Source organism: Symphodus melops, assembly GCF_947650265.1.
Source record: "Symphodus melops genome assembly, chromosome: 2".
NCBI lineage: Eukaryota > Metazoa > Chordata > Actinopteri > Labriformes > Labridae > Symphodus > Symphodus melops.
The window spans coordinates 14,130,457-14,143,803 of record NC_136692.1 but is presented as its reverse complement, the minus strand read 5'-3'; the positions used below and the strand labels follow the sequence as shown (position 1 = coordinate 14,143,803).

The window sequence follows — 13,347 nt, the reverse complement described above, 5'->3', positions numbered from 1 at the left end:
AGTAACATTGTGATTTATATAGAAATGAGAAACCAACTTAGACCTAAATATTACATGCAGTATATCTTTACTGGAAACACAAATTATGTTGCACATATTTGCATTTTCCTGGGCCGCTATCATCGCATGTTCACTGTGTTTTAAGACTGTTTGGATACAGACAAAATCTGTAAAAACAACAATTGATATTGCCTATAATCATGGGTAAAAAAACCAAACATTTAATTCAACGTTAACTTAACTGGTTGAAACCCCTATAAAGTATAACTTCTGTGACATTATTCTGTGTGATGAAACTGCAAATTGTAAATGTTTACTTATTTATTTTTTATTTAGTTTATTTGTGTTCTCAAAGGCACACCTGTGTAATAGTCTTGCTCTTTGGGCTTGTCTTATATTGACAGTACAGCTGAAGAGAGACATGAGTAAGGGGCTCGGCATGCTTCAAAAGGGTAGAGATTTGAACATGCGTGAAGAAAGCCTGTACATGGGGGACGCCTGCCCTACCAACAAAACTAAACCAGTGCCCCATAGTTCTTCTTCTGCATTGGCTTATTGTCAAGCTAGACTTGTCAATAGATGGTTCTTCAATGGATACTTATTTCTCTAACACAGTTTAAACACATTATAAATTAAAATGGATATAAAGGAGTTTTTTCAGTTTGTAAAGCAATACAACAAGATGTTAACAAAGTATTGCATTTATACTTCTGTTCAGTCTGTATGAGATGTGCTGTTCCTCTTCAGCATCACTTGGATTTTTTTCTGAATTGGAAATGATGTGAACACATGATGCATTCATTACAATTTCAAAAAATCATTCTCTGTAGCCAATTCACATCTAGAACAGTCGGACATGAAATTCATTTCATCCTCAATGTCTCCTAAATTGACTTTTTCCCACAGTTTGTGCTCCACCGGAGACTGGGGGTGGAAGAGTGTGGGGCTGTGATGCTTTTGCTCTCTTTCTTTCGCTCTTTATATTTTCTCTGCACAATATAAGAAAAGACATGATTTACAGTGGGGCACGTCATTTTGACGCTCACTCAGGGACTCCAATCTATCACATGATGACCAGGACTCTGTGGCGTCAGAACATAAACATGCAGGATTGTTTGTTTCTGTTCAGTTGTGCTTTTTTTTTTACACGCATTGACTTGATGATTGACTGCCTCATGCACTGTTTGATCGACTTAGTGTGACTAGGTGCTGTCACCGGCAGGCTGTTTGTAGGAAGCAAAGTGAACAAAACAAAGCAAAGTTTGCTTTCAACACGACATTAACTATCCGAGGAGAGCTTTCGCTTTCCCATGATGATCTGTTGTCGATGGGATGAGGTTTGACAGCAAAGCAGACAGCCTCTCAGCCTCTCGCTCAGTCTTCTTCTCCTCTCTTCCTTTGCACCAGGGAAAGAGCAGCCATGAGGTTGTCTCCCTCTCAGCTCATTTTTACACAATCTCTGAACTTAATGAGCATCTGCAGCTGAGCAGTCGATGGTTTGCTGATGAGCAAGAACTCGTTTGTTTTGATCATTTGCTTCAAAGTTGGAAGATTGGATAGATTTTCCTCTTTGAATTGTGTGGCAGGAGATTTTAGCAGCAGCGATGAAGAGGAATACATTCTGAAAAGTCAAACCAAAGTTGCGGTCACATGAAATAAAAGATTAATTTTGCAGAAATCAATGAATGATGGAAGATACAGAGAGAGGGGATCATGAAGGCAAAGAGGTCGTGATGAACTGTGGGAGTCTGATAAACTCCTGTAAGTTCATGACTCATGCAGTAAAGTTTGATGCTATAAATTAAACTTTTTTTTTTTTTTTCCATTCTATCAAACCATCATCAAATAGTTGTAGGAGGTGCAGCGGCTGCTGTCTGGTAAAAAAAAAACCTCATATTGAACATGTAGAAGATCTACATGAAAGAAAGGTCATGTGATACACAGTGACTGATCGTCCAATGCTGATCACAATGATCATCACTGATAGTCTAATGATGGTCCTTTCTTCCCAAAATGGAAGAGAAAAATAGACACATAGAAGTCAAGAAAATAAATTAAAACTAGTTGTACTGTAACATTACTCTGAATAAATAAATGTTGCATAGCCTCTCTGTTTCAGAAATGAAGTCAAGTCAGAGGTGTCTTAAAACTCAATTCTTTATAGGCTAATGACCAGCAGGGGTCAACTCCACTGGTTGCATAGAGAAGTCGATATGAAATCAGATGGTAAATCAACTTCTCCATTTAAATAGCTTTGTAAACATTTTCCTTAACTAGATTTCAATGATCACAAATGTTTCAAGTCTTCTCAATATGAAATGATTTCATTTTGGTAAATATTTTCTTAACTATAAACAAATCGGCAGAGATAAATAAAATAACAGGTTTTAACCTTGTTTTTCATCAGTATGTATTCTACTATAATAACTCCTCTATATTACTTCAGCATGTTAAAGCGTTTTAATCCTACGCTCACACGTTGGAACAGAGACATGAGATTGCTAAATATTAAATGAATTATCTTTAAAAGTATTATGATGATGCAGGGAACAGAGAACAACAGACAGGACGTTAAGAGGCGAAAACTGAACGCTGTCCTGAACAGACATTTCTGGCAAGCTTGCTCCTTCATCCACCTTCAATCTCACCTTTCCGCTTGTGCAAAATGTGTAGCCGTGCACACATCCCTTTAATCAGATCCTGGGTTGCGAGTTTGCGAGCAGAGAAGGGTTGACATTTTATGTTTTATGTTAGTGTATGTGTGTGTGTGTGTGTGTGTGTGTGTGTGTACCATGAACAATACAACAACTTTGGTGAGTTAAAGAAATGGCAATAAGGGAGAGGGCTGGGAGATAGCCTTGAAATACGTAAGAAACCTGAGGAAAAGGGGAGTGTCAGAAGGTATAAGCGGGTCACATAGCCATATATGTAAGTACACTATATCCTGAATATCTGAATTAAGCTTTGTATCATTATAAACCTGGTAGTATTTTTGAATGGTCATGAGTCTCGCCCTCATTTTGCCCTGAGACAAGAAAACCCCTTATTTCTTTACCCGAAAAGGAACCTCCAATGACGCAAAAATCCTCATATTGCATCCTCTATCTGCACGTATAGCTACTCTTGGTTGCACAATGACTAAAAATGGAGCAACATATTCTGATTTATTTCTCTTTTTAAGAGCGTACGTTTCCCAAAGATCAGATATATAAAAAAGACAGGTTAGATTTATTTTAAGGTATTTTCAATGAGCAGAGGTGTACAAAAATTACATTCCATTTAGTTTCCCACTTTTTGAATAAAAGCTGCATTTCTGTTCGGCTTCATTTGATAACCTTCATCAGTGTTCCAAGGTCAGCCCGTCATTCAATTTGTTTAAAGCTACTTTTCTTTCTGAATAACATATTTAAATGTTTTTTTTCCGCCAACTTTGGAGCTATCAAACAAGTGTGTTTGGAACAGTCATATGTTTGAAGTAGGCCCATAGTGCATGTTTAATTTTGTGTGAACTAAATACCTTTTAAATGACACTGTTTGCGAGTACAGTACATCAGATAACTTCAGAGTCTTGTATCATGAATAATAGTCCTCTGTAGTGTCATCCATCTGCATCACTCATCCATTCTCTTTGAGATCTATTCAACCATTCTTCCCTTCCCTCCCTCCATACTCTACCTATACTTACCCACATTCCTCCTTCCCCTCTATCCCAACGTTCCCCAGACTCTGTAGTTCAGATTATTTTAATTCATATTTCATCCTCTGCTGTTTTATTCCAACATAATCTATTATTCACGCCTTGTTTTAAAAATGTAACAGAGCTAAGGTCACTGATCCATGCTAGCTCTTCTCTGGCTCATACAAGACATCACGTTCACACAAACACATATGCATACAAAAACACACACACACACACACACACACACACACAAAATAAACATACTGAGACAGAAAAACACAAAAAGGTCAGCAGAGATTATGGATGGATTTTTGCAACCAAGGTTTTTCAGAGTGGTGTGAAAGAGGAGGATGATACAGAGAGAGAAAAAATATCCCTGATTTCAAATACGTCACAGTACTTTGTCCATATAGTGTAAAAGGAGCCAAGTGTTTTCCACAGAGGAATCGGGCCCCTTTAATGTAATGTAAGGATTATTTTCCAAAGGCAGAGTCTTGGCCAACACTTTGATCCAATTATTTGTCTTGGTTTGCTGGCCTGTTTCCAACAGTGAGATCATGTTCTGTATCCCATAAACAAAGATCTAAAGCAGAGGATAAGCAGGGGTTCATCTGTGTAAAGTCCCTAAACTACTACAGTTTGAAAACCTTTTTTAACCTACTTTGGCAAAAAACTCTTCTTAATGTGTTGACATCAGGAAAGAAAATGTGAGTTGTTTAAAGAGAGGGAGAAATAGAGACTCAATGGAATGGCAGCTGACATAAGGAGGGAAATGCCAAGTGAAAGAAAACAAAAAAATAAGAAGACGAGGGAAAGATGGAAAAAGGGTTTGGACAGAATGATACTGCATAGTTAGCAGATGGTGAAGTTGGAATAAAAAAGGGAAATTACTGTAGGAAGGGACAGAAAAAGAAAGAGAGAAATAAAAGTCCACAACAAAAAGTGATAATTGAGAAGGAGGAAGTGGGAGGGGCAGAGTTAGCAGAGAAACAAAGTAAAGCGCAGGAAGAAAAAGAATGTGCAAAGTAAGAACTCCTGCGCGCGCACACACACAGACACACACTCACTTAGAAGCTGATCACAGAGCTGTTAAATAAGATCATCATCATTAATAATTCAAAGTCGTGAGTGACATGGTTGCGGTTTCCTGATGTGTGTTTCACTTTGAAGCGCACACTCTCGCACATAATGTACAGAAACCATCAAGTCTCTCCCTCTCTGATGTGCATATGCACTGAATTCTAATTGCCTGCTTTACCAGCCAATTAAATGGCAGTATCTGTCACCATGACAGCTCATTATCAAATCAACATTCAGCTTTCCGGCCGTGTGCATTCAGGCATGCCAGTGTTTGTGTGTTATTCTGTGGACGTGTGCAGCTGTGATGTCTCATAACTACCCTATGCACAACAGTCAAGTAAGGTCACAACTGTGTGTGTGTGTGCATGTGTTTTTCTCAGAGTGTCACTATTAGCAGGAAATTATGTTGTGGCATTTTTTTGTATCTGCAGTTGCCTCTGAATTCATTTTCATATGTCTTGAGCAAAGATTAGCGCCAAGCCTGGAAAAACAGCACAAGAGCGTGCAGGGAAGCAGGTTTGACACCTTCCCAGAGAGGGAAAGACTTGACATAGTATGGACATGACCAAGAGCTCTAGATTTTTGTGCCATAAGAGTTCATTTATGATCTACGTCTGCAACTTTATATTAAATAAATGGGATAGAGTTTTTTGTACTTCAGGTCTTCTGTTTAAATTATCTTCCAAAAAATGTATTACTTAAATACTTTATTTTTTATGTTTTTATGATTGTGCTCATTATCTGTTAAAAAAAACAACATTTTTTTTTTGCATAGCATGTCGAAATATTAATATAGTGAAAATATGTGTTTTTGTCTTTTAAGTCTGTGGGTCCTGATTGTATCTTTTGGGCTTATGTGTGTGTGTATAGTGTGTCTCACAATAACAGAGTGTAAGTTTAATTTCCCAATTAAAAATATAAATATCTATTGTAAAAAAAAGAAAAACAAATTACAGCTGCAACACAGATCCTTTCAAAATGCCCAGTTTGCAAGATTAAAGGGGATTTATTTGCAGAAATGCAATATAATATTCATAAGTATATTTTCATTAATGTAAAATACTCTGAAAATAAAAATGAATTGGTTTTTCACAAGCACGAACTCTTTATGTAAATGGAGACTGTCCCAATTCAAGGCTAGAATTTGCTATGGATCAGCGGTAGAGTTTGTTGTCTCTTAACCAGAAGGTTCAGAGGTTGAACAACTCAGAGAGAGAGAACGGTGAATGGGAGTGCAGTTGAGCAGGCATGTTGACAATCCAGACGAGTAAGCTTTACCCTTCCTTATTCTACGGGCTACATTCAAAACTTTGAGGGAGGCAGCACTTTTGATCTTTGTGCCCTCGGCGTGCTTTTACTGACTATACCTTAACTCAACTCTGGATCTTAGTTTTGTTTTGAAGTATGTCAACTAATATTTTTGACAAATATTTCTTTCACATGTTTTTGGCTGTGAACAATCCATATTTTACAAAATACTGAGCTGCCTCCGAAACTTCATTCCCTTTTAGGGTATTCATCTCCTCTTTTGAGGCAATTATTGGACATGTCCTACCAAAGTGCTGCTTAGTGGTTGTAGTCAACCTCTCCACATGTTTTAAGAATAAAAGCTTGCCCTGATTAAGCACCCAAAACAGTTTAATGCCCATTGAGGCATTTGAAAAACTCCCACTGCCAAGAGAATTTATGAAACATTCACTTACAAAACCTTGGATGCCTAAAATATCTCCTCTCACACTTACATTCCACTGTTAACAAAAAGCTCCTAGTTCTGGATATTTGTTTCTGTTACTATATCTACAGTACAGTGTGTGTCAATGTCTCTACCAGCTCAGCTGTTAGTCAAGTTTATCCAGCAACCCTTATTCTGTTAGCCTCCAAGACGAGATACATTTTGTGCATCTTTGTTTTAGTGACAAAAACATACCAACAACAAAACGTTTAGGTCATTTTCACATCATTTTAAGAATAACCCGACATGAATCTTAGTTGAACTGCTATCAGTGTGTCATCTTGTACTTGTGGAGTGGAAAGGGAATCGCCATCCAGTCCAAACTCAAGCTCCTTGTCTGCATGAAATCATTCAAGCTAGCTGTGTCCCATGTAAGCAGTCCACTCGTTGGTCTGGCCTGTCTCCCTACTTGATTGTCCTTATGGCACTCAACGCCTCCTTCAGACTGTTAGATTGTCCTCTGTCCTCTCTTCCTCTCCTCGTAGGTGCTCTTCCCATTCTCCATTCTCTTCTTTTAGCTCCCTTTGGACGGACTTAACTCCCCTCTCTGTCCCCAAGCCATGAGAGCTCTCCTCTTCCTATACTTAGAAGGGATTTCATGTCTTTGTCATCCTGAGTTTGTCCTGTAGAAAACACTTTTGTTGTTGAAATCTTAAGTGTCCACACAGAGGCTGAGGTAATCCGTCACACCATGGGAGAGTCCTTTGATGTCCCACAGAGCAGGTTAGAGCCTGTGCATTCATTGACAGTCCTATCGGCCTTCATACACTCCTGACAAGAAAGAGTTTTTACTTCACAGCAAAGTAGGACAAAGTAGACATCATTTCCATTTCACTTCAATTTGGCAAATATACTGCCTACTCCTCCGTGGATCAACGTATCACATATGCAAACAGCGTCTTTATCTCGTTTTACAAGATATCTTTTTCTCTGCCAAGTTTTAAAAGCTTTTTTTTTTCAAGTTAACCAAATCATCTCCTAAACCTGTGACTGTTAATCCAGTAATTGAAATTCTGTGTCACACCTTACAGCTGATAAGTTGCCTTGACACATTGTTGATGGATTTTCCTGCACTGCACACAGTCTTTAGCTTTATTTCTTACACTAGCATCAGAAAAGTGCACATCATTCACAAAGTCAGGACTTCAGGTTAGTGTCTTAGTAGTGATTATGGTTGACCTCCATTACTGGGCCAATATGGCCCTTTGATAAATTAATATTGTATTGTTTTTTTGGTTGTTTTTTTTTTCAATATACCCAATATGATTTACATTGCATAACATGCAGAGGACAATGCTTGTGGTGATGTAGAATGACATATCATGCTTAGTTTCCCTTTTTAGGAATATTAGCTCTATGAGCTCTGTCCACAAAAGAGGGTTAGGAAAGGCTTCCATAAAGACTGCTTTCGCAAGGTCGGCTGCTTAACTTCAACTTTTTAAGATATGCCTGTTATACTGTACAGGCATTGTCGCACCTTGTTCTGTTTCTAGTTCTTCTCTCTAATAATAAAGCACACAAGTTTGAGGTGGGAACATTAAGGAGGTTCCTTTTTTTGAGAGATAACAAATATACAGCAATTGAATCCACTTGTTTACAGCCTTACACATGTAAGTAACACAAACATGCTAAATTACACAGACACCACACAGAGTATACAACTTCTTAGCAGTCAGGAGATGTGACATTCAGACCAAGGCCTCCATGACTGGCCTCAGTTCGCCCTGAGCTTGCCTGAGGCCAAACTGATTTTTTTTTTTTTTTTTTTTTACAACAAATCAGATATCCAACACTGCAGACCTCCCACTGATGGAGACCAGCTGAGTGTGACTCACTCACACTGCTCATAGGCTTCGTGGTCACTGTGTTTTTAGCCTTTACATGCTCCAGTCTGAGAGGATAACGATAAACACCCTGCTCCTCTCTCTGCTGTCCTCTCCAGTCGCAGTCAAGGGGACTACAGAGGAGCAAACGCACATTGCTGATGTACAAAGAATAGTTAAAGAGAGAGAGTGTGTGTGTGTCTGTATATGTGTGTGTGAAAGTTGAATAGTAGTTCAGCTAATTTGCAAGCAGTAATGCATCAGAGTCTCTGTTTTCTGCTATTCTTTCTATTTCTGCAGGCACAACATTTTCTATTTTCCACCTTTTCTACCCTTGACTTTTTTCCCCCTTAATTTCTCTTCTGTTTTTCTCTTTTGTAAAACAAAGCTACTAGACCGCTTTGTTTTCCTTTTCCAGTGCATTCTGCTTCACCTAAATGATTTTTATTTGGGTGTTTTCAGGAGGGCTTTAATGTAAAATGATGAGGTGGACTAAAGCAAAAACAAACAACAACTTTCTATCTTCATGTTTCTATAGCCCCGTTTCCACCAAGCAGTTCAGTATAGAACAGTACAGTCTGGTATGGTTTGGTTTGGTTCGGTAAAGCCTGATCCTGTTTGCATTTCCACATACAAACATGCCCTATTCGCGGCGTGTAAAACCTGATTCACGCTTCTTGCAGTCAGTGCGGTAGGAGCGGAAATATTACGCAATTGTGGCCGGCGCAACAGTGCAAGAAGGGTCTGAGCGTCCAGCTATTCACCTTCAAGATTTTGTAACAACGTGGATGGGTTCGCGCTGACCGAATGATTGGTTGCAGGACTTGGAAGTACTTCATGCCATTCAAAAAGGTCAATTCTTCGTGCTGTGTTGAGCGCTGAGCGTTTGAATGCCAAGTGCTCCGACCGCAATCAGTATGAAACAAGTCGACATTCGCGTGGACTGTGCGCACAAGCTTTGTTTTAGAGAGGACTGTGTGCCGCAGGGAGAAATACAGACGAATAAACAATCGACTACACGGCAGGGTTGTGTTTGCTGCTATCACACGGGAAGTGATGATTATCTCGACCAATCAACAGACTGCAGTGTTTAGCTAAACCTTTTAGGGTCAGATCAATATACTTGGCACCCCAACAGAAGAGTCCCAAAAAGTGGGACGGTACGGTTCAGTAAATCTTTCCTGGCTTTCGACCGCCAAGTGAGTGCCATATTGAGACAAACTAAACTGAACCTCTAGGCTTATGACTGTACAATGCACTAGACATCCTTGTCTACAAGTACTCTAACAGACTTGTGTCCAATCTGTACCATAAAAGCACTCACATAAACTCTATCCTTCATTGACAATCTTTTCACCCCATTCCATTCAAAAGGAGCCTCCCCTTTTGTCAGTTGAGTCGCATCAGCCACATCTGTAGCTCTGAAGCTGATTTAAAATCACAGGCAGTTGACCTTGAAAAATGTTTTCTAAAACAGTATAAACATGAATGGGTCGCACAAGTTCGTAGCCGCTTCAGTAATGTATCACAAACTGAGTGTCCCAGCAACACCATATCAAGGTAATCTGAATCAAGAGTCAACTGTATTGTTCTCGTCTCTCTGCAGAAGTTTTCAGTCCGTCATCCAAAAACACTGGCACATAAATGACTCTGATCCAACACTCAAGTGTTATACTTCACCAGCCCGTATAAAGAGGCCACCCAACCTGAGAAACCTGTTGGTAAAAGCCCACTTCCATTTTTTACAGGCTCTTTCTTCTGGAAAATACAGATGTGGCAACTGCCCCCAGTGTAACTTTACACACAAAGCTTCCATGTTCAATCACCCATGCAAAGGGAAAACTTCTGACATTATTGGTGTCATCACATGCAGCTACAAAAGTGTGATCTTCTAAATCTCATAGTTCTATATCTTCTAAAGTGCACATGTAGCTTGGTTTATGTTGGCAAAACGACAAGACCTTTGAAAACAAGAATCTCAGGACACATGATTCGTAACCATGACAGCAGAAGCAGTAGTGGCACACTTCACAGAACTCTCCCACAATGTTTCCACTCTCAGGTGCTATGATATTGTTGACAACATAGTCGTCAAGGAAATTTCAATTCTTTGTTACTCAAAAGAGAAGCCTTTTGGATTTGTACTCTGGACAGTTTGAATCCCAGAGGGTTAAATGAAGACTTTGAATTTAGACATTATGATGAGTCTACCATATAGGGTATATCTGAATGTGTGTTGTGTGCCTTTTCCATAATGATTCTATCTCCTGGGTTGATTTTGATCATGTGATTAAGTATTGTGCCTTTTCATATAGTGTAAAGTCAACAAAAGTGGACAGTTCTACGCTGTATTTTGGTGTATATTTCCATATGCTTTGGGACTGATGTTTACATGACATCTGCTATTTTTTTCTAGATTTTTTCACTGGTTTCTATCACTTTTTCATATTATAGAGCTGCCTTTGTTATATCATCCTCTCCTTGTTTTACATGTATTATGTTGGTTTCTCCTGATGTTTACCATCATGCAATTCAAGCTATTACGGTAATCCTCCAGTTACTGCAGGTTGTTTCTGCTGTTTCTGCTACAGTTCCAATGTAAAATTATTGAAGTTTTTGTATTTGTAGTATCATAGGTCCTGTGGACCTTTAACATGGATGTCTTGCATAGCTTAGACTGTATATTGTTCCTGGTTTTGTATCACATGACTTGTCAGTTGACCTTGGGGGCATACAATATGCAGAGGTGTCTTTATTCACTTGTTCATGTCTGATGAAGGACGATGGCCCGAAACGTTGCTTGTGATGATTTTTCTGTTAAATTCTATTTAATTGGAGCAGCTTATAAGTGTTTGACTGTTTAGTCTTTCAAACAGCATCATATGACTGCTTGGACACACAAACACATCAAGTTCCCTACATGTGTTCGCAGTTTCATTTAGTTGTCAGAAACAACAGCTAATAATTTGTAACAGCTTGCCTTTTTGACTTTTCACTCACTTCTCCTCTTGTTTCCCAGCATCCCTCTCTTTCTCTTTCAGTGTCTCTTTATTTGTTCTCACTGTTGGTACTGTCCATCTTTACATCTAACAGCTCTCTTCAAATATAAAGACATTGACACAGTTTGTACAGTAGATGTATTTTTGGTTAATGTGAAACTATCAGTAGATTAAGCATATTGTGTAAAGAAGAGACCACAGCAGTAGACCTCAAACCCCTCCTGACAACAGACAAGCACATTTTCTTGTCTTGAGTCACAAGATACCTCAGACTTCAGAACAAAACAGTCAAGTAAGTTTTGACCTGGTAATATTTTTAATGCTGCCTCACACCAAACTTTGGTGTCAGTAAAATGCTTTTGCTGTAAAGGTTCAGTTATAGTGGGATCTGTTGGCGTATCTAAAGGCAGAAAGGAAATAAAAATATATTCATTGTACCCTGACTTGCAATTTGTCCGTAATGTCTTCTGACTTGGACTTTTCTTTAAAAGTTCTTATGAGCCAATATGTGAGATTCATTGAGTAAACAAAGGAAAAGGTGAGCCATTTTTTTTGAATAACGTAAATTAACACAAAAGATTTTGCTCAAAATAAAATTTAATGACAACTTGTATGTTTCCATAATCAAAAAATAGCAGTCTAAGCTGAGGCCTAAGACATAACAGTGACAGAACTAGAACTATAACAGTACTAAGCTCCATGTTACGGACTGTTAACAGTTACGTGTTATTTTTTGGAAAAAGGAGACGTGTTACAAGATACAGTTTTTATGATTGATGCACAATGTAAACAAATTAATCAAACCCATTATTTAACATGTACAGTTCCTTTGCATGACTCTTATTGTCCACCCTGCAGGACATCCAACGAAATGTTACATGTAGAATTAGAGCTGCTCACAGGACAAATATGCCACATGAAATGTGTTATGATGCAGAAAGCACCTTCACTAAGAGACTGGAATTGTCAGGCTTGTGCATGTTTAATATAAATCAACTCAATTTGCATAAAATTATCCTTGAAAATGAAGATAATCAAATTAAGTAGCTTATTTTGATATTATGTTATTTGTAAATCTAATCGGGTATTTGGGAATGTGTTGCAAACAAATCAAATAACATTGATATTAATGAGGATTCACTGCAAAAAAAAAAAACATGATGGACACAATATTAACTCTGTTAACATAATTCAATTAAAGTCTCCTGCTGCAAAAGGTTCTTCTAATATCCTCTTTCCAGAAATCCTGCAGTCATAGATGGCATTGTAAATCCACTAGACATCTGCTTCCTCTTCACCTCAGTTAAACAATGTCTCTTGAGCACTCACCTGACCATGTTGCCTTAATGTAATGTGAGGGCTTCTGAGCACACTGAAACACTTGAGCAGTGCTGCTCAAAATGTCTTCGGTAGACTGACAACTTGAATTGATTGAAGTGTCAACCTTTTGTATCCGAATGTAAACATAACCTTATGTATGTCTCCTTCATGTGCGTCCTATCCTACCTTTACATGTTTTTAGGATATGAAATCATCAACTAAAAGCATAATAAAGTTAGATAAAGTTTTTGTTTTTACAATTAACAACAGTGAGTCACAGTTATTTTTTCCGCTTAATCCAGCGTTGACCACTTGAAGCCAGATGTGTTCACTTATGAATTTTAATTTTAAAAAAAATTCAGAAACAACTGCACACTTTACGACAGGTATATGTGATACAATTTTCTGTAAGTGTAGGCACAGCAGAATGCTGCAGGTGCTGCAAGGCTCAGAAAATGGTCAATTGCATCTTCGTATTGAGACTATGTGCAAGGTGTAGAAACAATTGTTTGCTGTCTGTGGTTTGTGATGAGTCCAAGTTTATATTTGTATTCCAGATTATCCCATTCTGACGTCATTTTTGGACAAAACATCTGTACAATCACAGACACTTTTCTTTGCTGTGCGTCTTAAAAATGTCTCCCATTGTATCACCCAGCCATTGACTGAATTATTGAAGCTTTATTTATATCCATTTATGGACTAAACACACAC

At 38.3% G+C, this 13,347-nt stretch overlaps 1 protein-coding gene across 2 annotated transcripts in view; it reads left to right on the top strand.

The window, feature by feature from the left end:
* The window catches only part of LOC306820255 (protein ELFN1-like), a 107,065-nt gene that overhangs the window by 59,625 nt on the left and 34,093 nt on the right, over positions 1–13,347 (top strand). The gene's annotated exons all lie outside the window — the stretch shown is intronic.